The sequence below is a fragment of the Berghia stephanieae genome, chromosome 1 (assembly GCF_034508935.2).
Source record: "Berghia stephanieae isolate SIO BIC M18660-M18661 chromosome 1, UCSD_Bste_1.3, whole genome shotgun sequence".
NCBI lineage: Eukaryota > Metazoa > Mollusca > Gastropoda > Nudibranchia > Aeolidiidae > Berghia > Berghia stephanieae.
Window position 1 is genome coordinate 60,912,780 of NC_088360.1, and position 16,528 is coordinate 60,929,307.

General features: G+C 37.0%; 1 long non-coding RNA gene across 1 annotated transcript in view; it reads right to left on the reverse strand.

Annotated features, from left to right (window-relative positions):
* Nucleotides 1-16,528, reverse strand: part of LOC144978783 (uncharacterized) — a 429,130-nt gene that overhangs the window by 409,895 nt on the left and 2,707 nt on the right. The window contains exons 3-5 of the long non-coding RNA XR_013646594.1: nucleotides 15,416-15,485; nucleotides 14,157-14,209; nucleotides 7,830-10,387 (exon numbers count right to left, since the gene is read on the reverse strand). This is a non-coding gene — a long non-coding RNA (uncharacterized LOC144978783). Of the gene's footprint in view, nucleotides 10,388-14,156; nucleotides 14,210-15,415; nucleotides 15,486-16,528 lie in introns of the transcript that reaches the window.

The window sequence follows — 16,528 nt, forward strand, 5'->3', positions numbered from 1 at the left end:
TACTTTCTCCACTTCAGCCAAGAAAATATTCAACTTTTAATTCATACGTCATGTTTGGTAATAATTGTTTTTTGTTCATTTATTATTTACGGCATCAAAATTTTTATATCTATTAATGACAAGTCACCAATTTGTGTCATAACATGACCAAAAAAAAGAATATAAATACAGATATAATGCTGAAAAGTCATAACATATTCATAGTCGACAACTCAGAGTCCAGTAGCTGCATTTAGCTAGAGCTTCAGATTCAATAATTGTTTTTTTTATTTTAAGGGTTTTACGGCGCTTGCAACAGATTCAATAAAGATCCGGATAAGAATCCTCATTTTGCCATTATTTAAAAAGCCAAACCTATGTTTATCAAGCCATAAGTGGGCAGCTAAGTCGTATTCAAATCGGCAAAAAGTACACTGTAATATGATCGACACATAGCAAGCAAACTACTCTCACCAAAATACAGGAAAACCTGCAGAAACGGCAATTAATTTGGATTCCAAAGGCGATTCACGTTTCAAATTAGGGAGTAAATTAAAATTGAGTTCTTTTACTTCAAGAAGTGATGTTGAATTTGATTTAAACTGATTTATGTAATAATCTGATAGTGATGTTGAATTTGATTTAAACTGATTTATGTAATAATCTGATAATTGGATTTATTCACAAGTGATACAAAATTATGGCGAAAGAAAGCTCTTTTTTTTTGTTTGCGGGAGTTGTAGCTCTGAAACTTTATCATTTGAATGCCATTACTCACATTTGTTTCATGTCAAAATTTGAGTCAGATCTGTAATGCAAATTGACTAATCAACCGCTCCGAATTCAAAATCCGTCATACGAACTCCATCTTTGGAGTGTTGCAAACGACACCTTAATTCATAAAAATTCCAACATTTCAAGTTCGACCAAATAAGAATGATACTATGTTCTCTTACCGTACTCGGATATAAAATGAGTAATTGGCCGTTAACAGTGTTGTCTCTGACAGAAATTTTATTTTGAAATATCGCCTAACAGTACTAACGTAACAGGCATCATGTCTTGTTCAACGTGTTGGTTTTACTTTGAGTGTGTTAAGTGAATATTGCGTGTATAGATGCTCTAGTCTTTTAATTCTTACTCATTCTGGTTAATACTCTATCACTGATATAATGTTTTGTTATCAAATCTAAGGATGATTTTGCACATCTACTATAAAGAGTAATATAAATTCAAAACTTCCTATGAAATTGTAGACCCTAATAATTTTTTATTTTTTTCTAATACCAGGCCATCCTATCTAATGACCCTCATAATTAGTATCAATTTTAGTAGTTATGGTTTGTTTGTTTTTAAGGGTTTCACGGCGCTTGAAATTTTAGCAGTTAGGTTTAATTTCAACATGTTAGATGTTGTTGTACAAGGATGTTGGGACAATGAGATGGAAGTTTAAGAAAAGGATCCAGGCAGGCTGGAAAAATGGAGAAAGGTAGCTGGAGTTCTGTGTGACAAACGAATTTCTGCAAAGCTGAGGGGAAAATATATACATTTGTTGTAAGACCAGAAATATTATATGGATTAGAGACAGCAGATATGACAAAGAAACAAGATAAAGAAATTAACGTGGCAGAGATGAGGATGTTGAGATGGTCACTTGGCTGGACAAGAAAAGATAAAGTGAGAAATGAACGAATTCGAAGGTTGACTGAAGTGAAATCAATAAAGATGAGAAGCTAGATTGAAATGATTCGGACATGCTAAGAGACGAGAAAGGGAGTGTGTGGGAGAGAAAGTATTGGATACACAATTAGCAGGAAAGAGAAAAAAAGGGACGCCCAAAGACTAGAGGAAAGGTTAAAGGATGATATGAAAGAACTGGACATGGAGGAAGATTATGGCGACCCTGGAAAATGCAGGGATAAGCTGAAAGAAGATGTTGGGGAGGCAGAATGGCTCTTATCACTCTATGCTTCCACAACATTCTTAAATTAAGTGTATTTGTTGTTTGACTTTTAAATAAGGATGTTCATTGTTTGAAGAATAAATTCTAAATATACTAAAATATTAGTTTATTCTACCAATTACTGCTTGGTCACTATATCAAAAACTTGAAAACTGTAGGATACTTTGTTATTTTCATAAATTCTTCACCGATTCACTGAACTCGAAAGAAAATGACTAAATTGTTTCAAAAAATGTGTTCCTAAGTGATATTCATAATTGAAATTGGGCAGCCAGCAACTACTGGAGTAAAGCTGAGTGGAAAAATATAACATGGATTATTATCATTTTAGGTTACAAAATGAGATGCATGGATGATACAATAATGGTGATCCTTTTCCTCAAAACAGTTGTAGGGTTGGTATGGAAAAGAGTGTACGGAAGGAGAAAAAGCAAAAATGCTCCAAATCAATATTTTCTTAGGCTTATGATCTAATGTTTCCTTTCAAAAAGTTGCCAAAAAAGTTTTTTCTAATTAAAATCACTTTTACTTTAGCAAAAGTGTTCATTACTTCACCAATGCATTTATTATTTTACGACATGCATTTTCATTCTTATTACACAATATTTAACTTTAGTTTCAGTCACATGAAATCATGTGATGTCAAATTAATCAAATCATACATTTGGTTTGTACTATACATCTGAATGTCAAAAATTCATTTTCCTTTTAGCAGAAGTCTTTTTATCTAACAACTGCATATATTATTATACAACACGCGTTTTCACTCTCATCGCTTCAGCCATGATAACATCTAATTTAGTCACACTAAAGCGTGCGATAATATCAAATTAAACAAACCATGAATATGGCTCAAAAATTTAACTTTCTCTCTGTGCTGATACAATTTCGAATTATGAGGGTTTTGAGTGGCAGGTCACCTGATAGTATTGAAATAAATAAATCTGGTTCATTTGTAAAATCAGTATAAAATACATCACAAAATAATAATAATAATAATAAATAATAAATAAATAAATAAATAAAAAATAATAGAAGAAAATAAATTTCTTTATACAATAGTGTGCAAATGAGATAAATATTTGTCATAAACACAATTATAAACACTTACATAACTCATACAACATGATTACAAGTTACATATCACGAATTAAAATTTTATGTAAGAGTGAGGCAGTTATTCTAAAGTTCTATGTGTAATAACCATTAGATGGTGCCACAAAATATAACAAAAGACAGAAAAAGAAATGTTCCAAATATGATAGTGTTGATTTCTAAAAAGATGCTAACATAATACCACATCTAACTGCAATATAATTTTAATTTTTAAAAATACAATATATGACTAAAGCAATATTGCAATATTCAAAATGTTAATGTTTGGCCGTACTTGCATGGCTATATATTTCTGTCTTGGCAATTAATAAATCAAAATCAACTGGCAATGATATTACTACAACGTAAATACTACTATCAAGTGTGTAATGAACATAGAATTGCACCCCTATGAAACACGAAAAAAGAATAAGTATAAATAAAGTGTGTAAGGAAGAAAAAAAAATAAAATAAAAGATAAGGTTGCGTGAAGTGAGAAGAGAAGAAGGAAAAGAAAGAGAATAAAAATGAGAAGAAAAGATAGAAGAAGAAGAAAAGAAGAAGAGAAAAGAAGAAAAGAGAAGAGAAGAAAAGAAGAAAGAAGAAAAGAAAGAAGAAGAAGAAGAAGAGAGAAGAAGAAGGAGAAGAAGAAGAAGAGAAGGAGAAGAAGAGAAGGAGAAGAAGAAGAAGAGAAGAAGAAGAAGAGAAGAGAAGGAGAAGGAGAAGAGAAGAAGGAGAAGAAGAGAAGGAGAAGAAGAAGAAGAGAAAAGAAGAAGAAGAAGAAGGAAGAAGAAGAGAAGAGAGAAGAGAGAAGAGAAGAGAAGAGAGAAGAAGAAGAAGAAGAAGAAGAGAAGAAGAAGAGAAGGAGAGAGAGAGAAGGAAGAAGATAGAAGAAGAAGAAGAAGAAGAAGAAGAAGAAGAAGGAAGAAGAAGAAGAAGAAGAAAAGAAGAAGGAAGAAGAAGAAGAGAAGGAAGAAGAGAAGGAGAAGAGAGAGAAGAAGAGAGAGAAGGAGAGAGAGAGAAGAGAGGAGGAGAGAGGAGGAAGAGAGAGAAGGAGGAGGAGAGAGAGAGGAAGAGAGAGAGAAGGAGAGAGAAGGAGAGGAGAGGAGAGAGGAGAGGAGAAGGAGAGAAGAAAGGAGAGAGAGAGAGAGAAGGAGAGGAGAAGGAGAGGAGAAGAGAAGGAGAAGAGGAGGAAGAGAAGGAGAAGGAGAGAAGAGAGAGAAGAGAAGAGAGAGAAGAAGAAAGGAGAAGAGAGAAGAAGAAGAAGGAGAAGAAGAAGAGAGGAAGGAAGGAGAGAGAGGAGAAGGAAGGAGAGAAGGAGAGAGAGGAAGGAGAGGAGAAGAGAGAGAGAAGAGAGAAGGAAGGAAGAGAGGAGAAGGAAAGGAGAAGGAAGAGAAGAGAAAGAATGAGAAGAAGAAGGAAGAAGAAGAAGGAGAAGAGAAGAAGAAGAAGAAGAGAGAAGGAGAAGGAAGAGGAGAGAGGAGAAGGAGAAGGAGGAGGAGGAGGAGGAGAGGAGGAGGAGGAGAGGAGGGGAGGAGGAAGGAGAGGAGGAGGAGAGGGGAGGAAGGAGAGAGGAGAGAGGAGAGAGAGGAGGAGAGGAGAGAGGAGGAAGGAGAGAGAGAGAGAGAGAAGAGAGAAGAGGAGAAGGAGAAGAAGAAGAAAGGGAAGAGAAGGGAAGAGAAGGAAGGAGGAGAGAAAGAAGGAAGGAGAAGGAGAGAAAGGAGAAGAGAAGAGAAGGAGAGAAGAGAGAGAGAGAGGAGAAGGGAGGGAAGGAAGGAGGAAGGAGAGAGAGAGAGAAGGAGAAGGAAGGAAGAAGAAGAGAGAGAGAGAAGAGAAGGAGGAAGGAGAAGAGAGAGAAGGAGAGGAGAAGGAGAGGAGAGGAGAGAGGAGAGGAAGGAGAAGGAGGAGAAGAGAAGAAGAGAGAGAAGAGAGAAGGAGAAGAGAGAAGAAGAAGAGAGAGAAGAAGAAGAAGAAGAAGAGAAAAGAAGAAGAAAGAAGAAGAAGAAGAAGAAAGAAGAAGAAGAAGAAGAAGAAAAGAAGAAAGAAGAAGAAGAAGAAGAAGAAGAGAAAGAAGAAGAAGAAGAAGAAGAAGAGAGAAGAAGAAGAAGAAGAAGAAGAAGAAGAAGAGAAGAAGAAGAAGAAGAAGAAGAAGAAGAAGAAGAAGAGAGAAGAAGAAGAAGAAGAAGAAGAAGAGAAGAAGAGAAGAAGAAGAGAAGGAAAAGAAGGAGAAGGAGAAGAGAAGAAGAAGAAGAAGAGAGAAGAAGAAAGAAGAAGAAAGGAAGAAGAAGAAGAAAAAGAAGGAGAGAGAGAGGAGGAGAGGAGAAGGAGAGAGAGAGGAAGGAGAGAGAGAAGAGAGGAGAAGAAGAGAGAAGGAAGAGGAGGAGGAGGAGGAAGGAAGAAGAAGAGAGAGAGAGAGGAAGAAGAAGAAGAAGAAGAAGAAGAAGAAGAAGAAGAAGAAAAGAAGAAGAAGAAGAAGAAAAAAGATGAAGAAGAAGAAGAAGAAGAACAAGAAAAAGAAGAAATAGAAGAAAAAGAAGAACAAGATGAGGGAGGGGGAGGAGGAGAAGGATGGGAAGAGGAATCGATGGGGAAGAATGTAAAAGAAGAATAAGAAGAAGAAGAAGAAGAAGAAGAAGAAGAAGCGAGAAGAAGAAAGAAGAAGAAGAAGAAGAAGAAGAAGAAGAAGAAGAAGAAGAAGAAGAAGAAGAAGAAGAAGAAGAAGAAGAAGAGAAGGAGGAGGAGGAGGATGGGGAGGAGGAGGAGGATGGGGAGGAGGATGGGGAGGAGGAGGGGGACGAGCGGTCATAAAATTTATACAACATTAAAAAAAAAAATGTTTAGAAATCTTATAAAGGTGATATCTCTATGTTATAAATTAGGCAATCATCATTATAACATACAAAATGAGGTGAATGGGTATCAAAATAATATTGGTGAACCTTTTCCTCAAAACAGTTTAGGGTAAATTTGGCTGGTATGGAAAAGTGTGAAAGAAAGGAGAAAAAAAGTTTAAAATTTTGAAAATGACAAATTCATTTTATCTTTAGCAGAAGTGCACATTATGTTACTATTGCATTTGTTATTTCAGGATATGAGCTTTCACTCTTTTTACTTAATATCTAACTTTGGATTCAGTCACATGAAAATGTGTCATCTCCAATTAATCAATCCACAAATATGGTTTCTTCTATAATACATTATAATTTCAAAACGTTTGAAAGCACAAAACTGTATTCCTTTTAGCAGAAGTGTTTATCATTTCACAACTGCATTAATTATTTTTACAAAACGCGTTTTTCACTCTCACCACTTCAGCCATAAAAATATCTTAACTTTAGAATTAGTCACACGAAACCGTGTGATAATATCAAATTTAACAAGCCAAGAATTTGATTCAAAAATTAAACATTTTCTCTGAGTGGTCTCAGCCGATATAATTGAGAATTATGAAAGTTTTGAGTGGCAGGTCACCAGACAGTATGGAAATAAAATTGGATCAATTGTAAAAAAATAACAATATAAAACACAGCCCACAAGTATCTGTGAATTCTCTCTCTCTCTCTCTCTCTCTCTCTCTCTCTCTCTCTCTCTCTCTCTCTCTCTCTCTCTCTCTCTCTCTCTCTCTCTCCTCTCTCTCTCTCTCTCTCTCCTCTCTCCCTCTCTCTCCCTCTCTCTCCCTCTCTCTCCCTCTCTCTCCCTCTCTCCCTCTCTCCCTCTCTCCCTCTCTCTCTCTCTCTCTCTCTCTCCCTCTCTCCCTCTCTCTCTCCCTCTCCCTCTCTCTCTCTCCCTCTCTCTCTCTCCCTCTCTCTCTCTCCCTCTCTCTCTCTCCCTCTCTCTCTCTCCCTCTCTCTCTCTCTCTCTCTCTCTCTCTCTCTCTCTCTTCTCTCTCTCTCTCAATGCTTACTCATAAAAATTCATCATTGTTACTATTGTTACCGCTATTTTCATATGATTGCGAATAAATTAAAAATTCTATCAAGCGTTACTTACGATGACATGTGACAAATGAAAAACAACATTACTCAATTAGGGTGTATAAGAAAATCAGTAGCACAAAGTCCTATTCAACTACAAGTTAATATAAAATCTAAGAAAAATTTTTAGAAATGGACTATGATTTTAATAATCTCTGAAAAAGAAAAAAAAAAATAATGCATGTGCCTACAAACAAAGATCAATTACATATCAATCCAGATAAATACATTCAAATTATTGTTTACTTTAATAATGATTGCTTGGCCGTAATATCAAATATTTGAAAACTTGATGGATCATATTTAAAGAAAAAGAAAACAAATTCTAGTATTTTAAAACACTCTTTTTAAGTTCCTGAATGTTATGCTTCATTTGTTATAAATCTATGACTGCTATAATAAAGAGTGAAATTAATTTTAAATTACTTGATATAAATGATGTAATAATAAAAGATATTCCTATTAAAATTAACAAACTACATGATAACAAAGTGTTGTCATGACAAAATTAAAAGGGCACTATCTATAGAACATTTTGCAAAATATTTATATATTTATAGTTAGGTAACATATCACACATTTTATACAAATGACAATAATAGTTATAACATTAAATTTATAAAATAAATAGAATAAACATTTTCAAAAAGAGTGAATTTTCTATTAATGTAAGGTAATGCCAATAAAATAATACGAAATACCTGAATTTCAGTTTATGTATATAATGATAACAAAAGCGTTTTTGAACCTATTTTATTTTAAAACAAACTGTAACATATTTTGTCAACATGTGCATTCTAACTAAATACTAAAATATCAAATTATCAAATTACTACGGCTGACTAAGAAATTTATTACTTGAATAACGATGAATATGAAATATAAAAACTTAACGTACTATTAATATTTTGTACTAAGTGCATCACTCTTACCTTTCTTTTAAGAAAAACTATTATTACTTTTGTATCATTGCTAATAAATCAAAAGTGTATAGGCATCGCGAAATTAAAAGGGTATTAGAATATATCTAGAGAATGATATGTCAAGCGATCTGTGTAATGTTTAAACAGAGAGGTTTCTAGAAACAAATCACTTCTTTAAGTAGTAAGCATTTACGTGTACAGAAAAAATATACTCAAGCTAATCAATATTAAATAAATGAATTGTTCTGTTTTTTAAAAGCTACTGTTATATTTGCAAAAATAATTTTAAAGTATTAAATAAGTTTGAAATTACATTCCAATAAAAACCAGACATTGATATGACTTTAAAATATTAGACAATAAAACTTATAGGCAATGAATGATAAATGAATAAGAGATCAAAATAAGGTAAAGTGAATGGTGGATGCAATGAAAGTACATTTATCAAAACTTTATACAAAATGAAAGCTATTTTATACAGTACGCGAGTCATTGACATTAAAATGGCCATTGAAAATTCTGAGACAGGAAAAAAATTTCTTTTAATTTTGATGAGATGACTTTTCTTAAGAAAATTATCATTCTATCCAACTACAAGGTAATTGTAATAGATATTCCCATATGACATGTGAGTTGATGAAATATTGTGAACAAAAAATTAAGATTAAAGAAAAATGACAACACTGCAACTTGAAAAAATACGACAAAAACAACTGAAAGTTTACCATATCTGAAGTTAAAGATAAGGCATTTAAATCTTATTAACAGTGCTTGAGTGTATAATATAGGCTTGACAAAAATTGGAAAGGACGCGATGAAAGGAGCAATGGTGATAAGAGTCACCATTGATGGTGAAAGAGGCAATGGTGATAAGAGTCACCATTGATGGTGAAAGAGGCAATGGTGATAAGAGTCACCATTGATGGTGAAAGAGGCAATGGTGATAAGAGTCACCATTGATGGTGAAAGAGGCAATGGTGATGAGAGTCACCATTGATGGTGAAAGTGGCAATGGTGATAAGAGTCACCATTGCTGGTGAGAGAGGCAATGGTGATAAGAGTCACCATTGATGGTGAAAGAGGCAATGGTGATGATAGTCACCATTGATGGTGAAAGTGGCAATGGTGATAAGAGTCACCATTGATGGCTTGACTTGCTTGACTTGCTTGTCTTGCTTGCCTTGCTTGCCTTGCAAGGTGGCAGGGACGATAAAGCCACTTTAAATGATCATGGCGTTCAAAGAGTAATTTTCAGGGTCAGATCGGCAGAGATTGCACCAGCAGAGCTCAAGATGAAGAAAGTATTGTTGATATAAAAGTGATGGCAGGGATGTAGATGATGGAAGCAGCAGCAGTGACAATGATGGTGAAAATGGCAAGGCAGGTGACGTGATGATGGAAATCACTCCGGCAGGGCTATGGTGGTGAAGATGATGATGATGGGAGGCGATTCTGATGGCAATGGTTGTGTTGGGAGGTGATAGCTTTGGAAGGGATGATGGGAAGTAATGGTAGAGTCATAGGTGTTGTGATAGAAGAGACCATGCTGTGAGGTTAGTGGTAATAAGTGAAAGCCATGGCTTGGCGAAAATGATAGAAGCAGGTTCAACAATAAAGATCCAGTAAATGGCACAGTTCCAAACCCAGGGTCAAGGTGACCCATCCAGAAAGAGTCAAACAAATCACATCCCTATCCCCGTCTTCAAGACAATTGTAAATCAACATTCTGCCCAAACACATTCGGACTTCCTGTAGGCCTCCAGTCCGCCTACTGCACTTGGGTATGGACATGAAACACAAACAAATACACCCCCACCGGTAGAAGCACACTTATCTGTATTTCAAATCCATGCGAATGCCAACCACAATCATCTTGTCAACAAAGAACACGAATGTAACTCACCCGGCCCTAACCAGTTGGAATCAACTCAAACCCAAGTCCAGAACCACACCACCACCTTCACTTTATCACTGAATCTACCTCCAGCATCCTCATCCTCCCCACAACTTCCACCCACCACCACCTTCCTCGACGAACACAATCTCTACATCACAATCACTACAACCCCACCAATACCACCATCATCACTTCCTCCACCATTACCTCCCTTCACAACCATTGCCATCATCATCACTTCCCATCATCATCCCTTCACCACCACAACCCTCCCATCATGATTTCCATCATCCCGTCACCCAACAATGCCACCTTCACCAACAATGTCACTACTGTTGCTCCACCATCTACATCCCCATCACCACCTCGCCACCAACAACTCCTTCAACATCTTGATCACTGCCATTACAATCCCCGGGGCCCTCCAATATAACCCATCCCATTACTCCGCTGAATACCACAATCATTCTCCATGACCTCACCATCCTGCTGGCCACCGCCCCTACCGCCCACATATGGCCAATCTCGATTCCTGGAGCTTGATGACGTCAAATATCTGTAACAAAAAGTAACAGATCATAAAATGCAGGAAAAAAAAATCAGTTCTTTGACTTCACATCTAGTTCAACTTTTGTTGATTCTTGTCTTATCCTGGGGCTTTCTATCTTTCAAGATTTTCAAGGTTTGCTTCAACTAAGTCGTTTGTAGTCTTAGTATATACAAACTATTTTGCAAGAGAACTTGTCTTAGGTTATACATACTATTTTGTGAAAGGCCTAGTCTTAGTATATACATATTTTGTGAGAGGCCTAGTCTTAGTATATACATATTTTGTGAGAGGCCTAGTCTCATTATATACACAATATTTTATAAAAGACCTGTTCTTAGTATAATATATATAATCTTTTGTGAGAGGCCTAGTCTTAGTATTATATACATACTATTTTGTGAGAGGCCTATTTAACACCTACAATATGACATTGATTGATATCATTCATGGTGCACAAAAAAGATGATGAAAATATTTACCTCCTGTCGTAGTAGTAGTAGTAGTAGTAGTAGTAGTAGTAGTAGTAGTAGTAGTAGTAGTAGTAGTAGTAGTAGTAGTAGTAGTAGTAGTAGTAGTTGTTGTTGTAGTGATGATGATGTGGTAGCAGTGGTTATATTTGTAGTGAAGATGATGTGTTGGTGCATGTAGCAGTAGTTATAGTGAGGATGAGGTGGAGTTGACTGCATTTGTAGTAGTAGTAGTAGTAGTAGTAGTAGTAGTAGTGGTATGATGATGATGATGTGCTTGTGATTGTAGTCGGAAGTAGAGATAATGATGTGGAGGCGGTGGTTGTAGTAATAGCAGTGGTAGTGTTGTTGATGGTGGTGGCTGTAGCAGTAGTGATGATAATGTGGTGGTGGTGGTGGTGGTTGTAGAGAGGAGGATGAGTGGCGGTGGTGGTTGTAGTAGTAGTGGTAGAAGTGTTGATGTGGCGGTGACGGTTGTAGTCGTACTGGTATTGATGATGTGATAGTTGTGGTTTCAGTGATGATGATGTGGTGGTTGTGGTTGTGGTAGTAGTGGTAGTGATGATAATGTGGTGATAGTAGTGGTTGTAGTTGTGGTGATGTGCAGTGGTCGTGGTGTGGTGATGATATGGTGGTGGTTGTACTGGTGGTATTAGTAATGATGATGTGGTGGTTGTGGTTGTAGTAAAAGTTGTAGGATGATGATCTGGTGGAGGCAATTGTAGTAACGATGGTAGTGATGATGATGTGGTGGTGGTGCTGGTTGTAAGCAAAGTTTTATTAACGATAATGTGGTGGTGGTGGTTGTTGCAGTGGTGGTAATGATATATAATGGTGGTTTTAGTAGTAATTGTGGTGATGATGTCATGGTGGTTGTAGTGGTAGTGGCAGTAGTTTTGATTTGGTGCTGATAGCTGTAGAAGCAGTGGTATTGATGATGATGGTGTCGTGGTGGCGTTTGCAGTAGCAGTGATGAGTGTGGTGATGATTGTAGTAGTAGTAGTAGTAGTGATGATGATGATGATGATGAATGATGATGTGGTGGTGGTGGTGATAGTGGTAGAAGTAGTAGTAGAAGTAGAAGTATTTGTAGTATTAGTAGTACGAGGGCTCTTTCAGAAATAACCGAAAAATGCCCATTGCTCAGCAACCAGTAGAGATTTTTTAATTCTGTAAACGACATGATATTTCTTATTTCCTTACGGATATTCCCAGAAATTATGAAGTGCATCATTTTGCGCAATGAATTTCTAGACGATTTTAAAGATGGCGGCTCACCTTGAAACTTGGTCAAAGGAGGAAATCAGAGCTGTCATACGTTTTTTGAACGCCAAAAGTCTGAATCCTACCGAAATTCATAAAGAACTTCAGAGTGTATATGGTGAGCATGTTATAAGCCGTACACAAGTCTATCACTAATAATTTGTAATTTGTTTGAAGCCGGCCATTCCGACTTGACAGACAGGGAAGGGAGAGGGCGTTCGATAACTGCGACGTCAGAAGACAATGTGAAGCGAGTTGATAAGCTTATTCGTCAAGACAGGAGGTTGAAACTTCATGAAATCGCAAGCAGTCTTGAAATTTCGGAAACTTCTGCCCATAGAATTGTATTTGATGAACTTGGCTACAGAAAAGTCAGCGCAAGATGGGTTCCTAAGCAATTGACCGACAATCATAAAGAACAAAGATTGGACATCTGCAGTGAACTTTTGAGAAGAAGCAAGAGCTCACGCAGGGTTCACGGGCATACTGCCAACGCCGGTGGAGACTTTCTAGGGTACGATGTGACTTTTCTTGACAGCATAGTCACCGGTGATGAGACTTGGTTGCACCATTGCACCCCAGAAACAAAGCAAGATTCGATGACATGGAAACATCCATCCTCACCTGTCGCGAAGAAATTCAAAGTCATGCGGTCAGCAAAGAAAATAATGGGAACTGTTTTCTGGGACAGTCGTGGTGTTATTCTGTTCGAAACCTTACAACCTGGAGAAACAATCAATGCTGCAAGGTACTGCCAAACTCTTGACAAGCTTAGGGAGGCCATTCGCAGAAAGCGCCCAGGGCAGTTGACCAACGGGGTCATTTTGCAACACGACAACGCTACACCCCACACAGCACGAGTGACGCAAGGTTGGCTAGAGAAATATGAATGGGAGATTTTGCCACACCCACCACACAGTCCAGACCTCGCCCCATCTGATTATCACCTCTTTGGGCCACTGAAACGTGAGCTGGCAGGAAAGCGCGTGGATGTCGATGAAGAGCTTGTTGACCATGTGCGGAAATGGCTACAAAACCTTGAGGGAAATTTCTTCCGAGAGCGTATCTATTCCATGGTGGGCGTTGGCAGAAGTGTGTCGACAGACTTGGCTGTTACGTAGAGAAATGAAGGACGATTCAAGGTATGAACACGTGCAAGAATTTTGTTGATAGCATAAAAAACGCGGATTTTACAGGCATTTTTCGGTTAATTATGAAAGAGCCCTCGTAGTAGTAGTAGTAGTAGTAGTAGTAGTAGTAGTAGTAGTAGTAGTAGTAGTAGTAGTAGTAGTAGTAGTAGTAGCAGCAGTAGTAGTAGTAGTAGTAGTAGTAGTAATGGTGTAGTAGTAGTAGTCGTAGTAGTAGTAGTTGTAGTAGTAGTAGTAGTAGTAGTAGTAGTAGTAGTAGTAGTAGTAGTAGTAGTAGTAGTAGTAGTAGTAGTAGTAGTAGTAGTAGTAGTAGTAGTAGTAGTAGTAGTAGCAGTAGCAGTAGTAGTAGCAATAGTAGTAGTAGTATTAGTAGTAGTAGTAGTAGTAGTAGTAGTAGTAGTAGTAATGGTGGTGGTGCTTGTAGTAGTGGTTTTATGTTCGTTTTTAAGAGTTTTACGGCGCTTGCCACACATTTAGATAATATCAGCGCCAGTAAAAAGGAAGAAAGTGGGATAGTAAAAATTTCTAGAATTACAATCAAAGTAACCAAGAAAAAGGAAGACAGAGGAGATTAGTTCAAATAGGGAACAGATGTAGATGTAGAGCCCACTATCAATGTACTTAGTTTGAGATCATCAAAATGTCTCATCCTGACACAAGCACAGGTCCCCACTAAGAGGAACACAGAGAGAGAGAGAGAGAGAGAGAGAGAGAGAGAGGGAGGGAGAGAGAGAGAGAGAGAGAGAGAGAGAGGGGGGGGGGAGAGAGAGAGAGAGGAAGAGAGAGAGGGGGGGGAGAGAGAGAGAGGAAGAGAGAGAGGGAGAAAGAGAGAGAGAGAGAGAGAGAGAGAGAGAGGAGAGAGAGGGAGAGAGAGAGAAAGAAGACTAAAATTCCTACCTCGAGGAGAAGGCTCCAGTCCAATGACGAATACACAATCCAATCTTGTCCATCTTTGAGAAAATAATAAAAAACGTTATTCTTGTTTATCTTGTGATCGAAGAAGTTATGTTTTGAAAGAAATGCAGTCTCACGACTAACGTTCAGATCATCTTTACATTCATCCTGATAGCTCAGCTGGTTAACTACTAAAACAATGTGACAAGTTCTGTTCCCCAGTTGAGCCTCAAAAGCTAACTTCTAAATGAAGACATAGCACACGGCTTTTAATCGTGCAGGACAGATAGATCGACATTTATGAGAGTTCATACTTTTATCAACATCAAACCAAACTCTGATTATTTCACTATATAACATTAGTAAAAAAAAGAATTCTACTACTATAACTATAAGCAATTTTACTTTGTAGTTGTCAGCTAAATGACGAGAAAATATTTTACAGTAAGGATAGAGACACATTTTCTTTAAATGGTGGGCCAGATTTATTAATTTTATCACTTGTGAACTCTTTAAAACCATGTTTGTGGCAGGATACATTGATCTGTATCACTGTTTCAGTTTCAGTTGGGTGGGGAAGTGTGGCTCAGTGGTACAGTTTTTGTTTGGTACCCCAAAGGTCCCGAGTTCGAATACCGGCTGCACTCTATCTTTAGAAACTTGTCAGTCAGAAGCCCTGCACACAGCTTGTATTAAACTCAAAATTAGTAATCATTAATGCTGTAACCTTTTGAGTTTTGATTGATATTCAATACCTTGAGCAATTGAAATATATTTTAGTCTATGCGTTTTCTTTGAACTTTGAACTCTTGTCAGTGCTTTCCAAACAATGGATTCAATGAGTTTCATATCACAGGACTTTTGTTTTTTTCACTATCTAATTATTGATCACCAATATTTTACAGTTTACAGCTGTTTGTGTCCTCATATTTAAATCTATTTCATTTATCCATTCCTTATCGATTTAATTAGTTGATGTTTACCAAGAATAATTATCGAATTATCAAAACATCCTTTCCATACAACGCCTTCAACAGTTAACTAAGCCAACAGAGAGACAGACAGTAAAAGAGATAGAGAGAGACGGAGAGATACAGAAGGTTTGAGAGAAAGAGAGAGAAAGAGAGAGAAAGAGAGAGAAAGAGAGAGAAAGAGAGAGAAAGAGAGAGAGAGAGAGAGAGAGAGAGAGAGAGAGAGAGAGAGAGAGAGAGAGAGAGAGAGAGAGAGAGAGAGAGAGAGAGAGAACTAAATGGAATACCTACCTCAAGATTGGATCTCCATTACGAATACAATCTTTTGAAGAATATACAATGCAATCCTGTATCTTCATGCCTTTAGTGAATTAAAAATAAAAAAAATGTATTTCTTGTTTATGTTTTGAATTTGTAAACAGTTAAATGAGCAAAGAAATTATGTTTTGAAAGATATGCAGTCTTTCACCTAATGATAATAGTAACTAATAATTTTTTGACCTTGCCAATTTTTTAAAAACTCATACGGTAGAGTCACGCTCTCACCAGCCAGACGGAGTTGTCGTACCAGTAAGGTTGCGGGTTCAAACCCCCATCACCGCCGTGAAAATTTTTTATTCTCTATTGTCTTCTGGCACTTTCCTACTCAGTTCATCTCTTAATGCTGAAGGCAATCTAAGGTGGAATACTGGAATCTATGATTTCAGTTTGTGAAACTCTTTGTTTGTGGATTCCAAACAATGGATCAGAAAATGGTGAGATCGGAGTCTAACAAAACAGTCATTAGATTTGTCCATTCTACAATTCCCGTATATATATATACAGTCCACTCCGGAAAATCGCAACTTGGTTAATCGCAACTTTCGGTTAATCGCAACATTTCCCAAGAAACAGAATTAATTCTATATAAAAGTCACTGGTAAATTGCAACAAACTTTGGTTAATCGCAACAAATTTTCGTCCTAAAAAAGTGGTAAATTCAATAAATCAAACAAAATATCATGGTTTAATTTCATCATGGAAGAAATTGTGACAGGTTGAAGAATCAAGAGTGAGCGGGATTTAATGCTAATGTAGTGTGTTACCACTCTATTTGAGACAAAAAAAAGGGCATGGCTTTGTAGTATGGGTTTGTGATGCCGTCTGTGGCCATTAAATAGGAGGCAAGGGGGCTGGGCATAGATTTTACAACATGTAGACAATGACAGTTGTAAAGAAAGACTGAGCGTTATCCTGTGCATTGTGACAAACAAAGGTAAAGGCTTATTGTCTCTCTTCACGGCTAATCTCTTTGACTCTTACAAATGTTGAGAACAAAAGAGTGAATGTGAATCAAATCTGAATAAGATGTCGGCTTCTTTTGCTTGTGAAAATGAATACAGAGATGCCATATGGCTTCTGTTT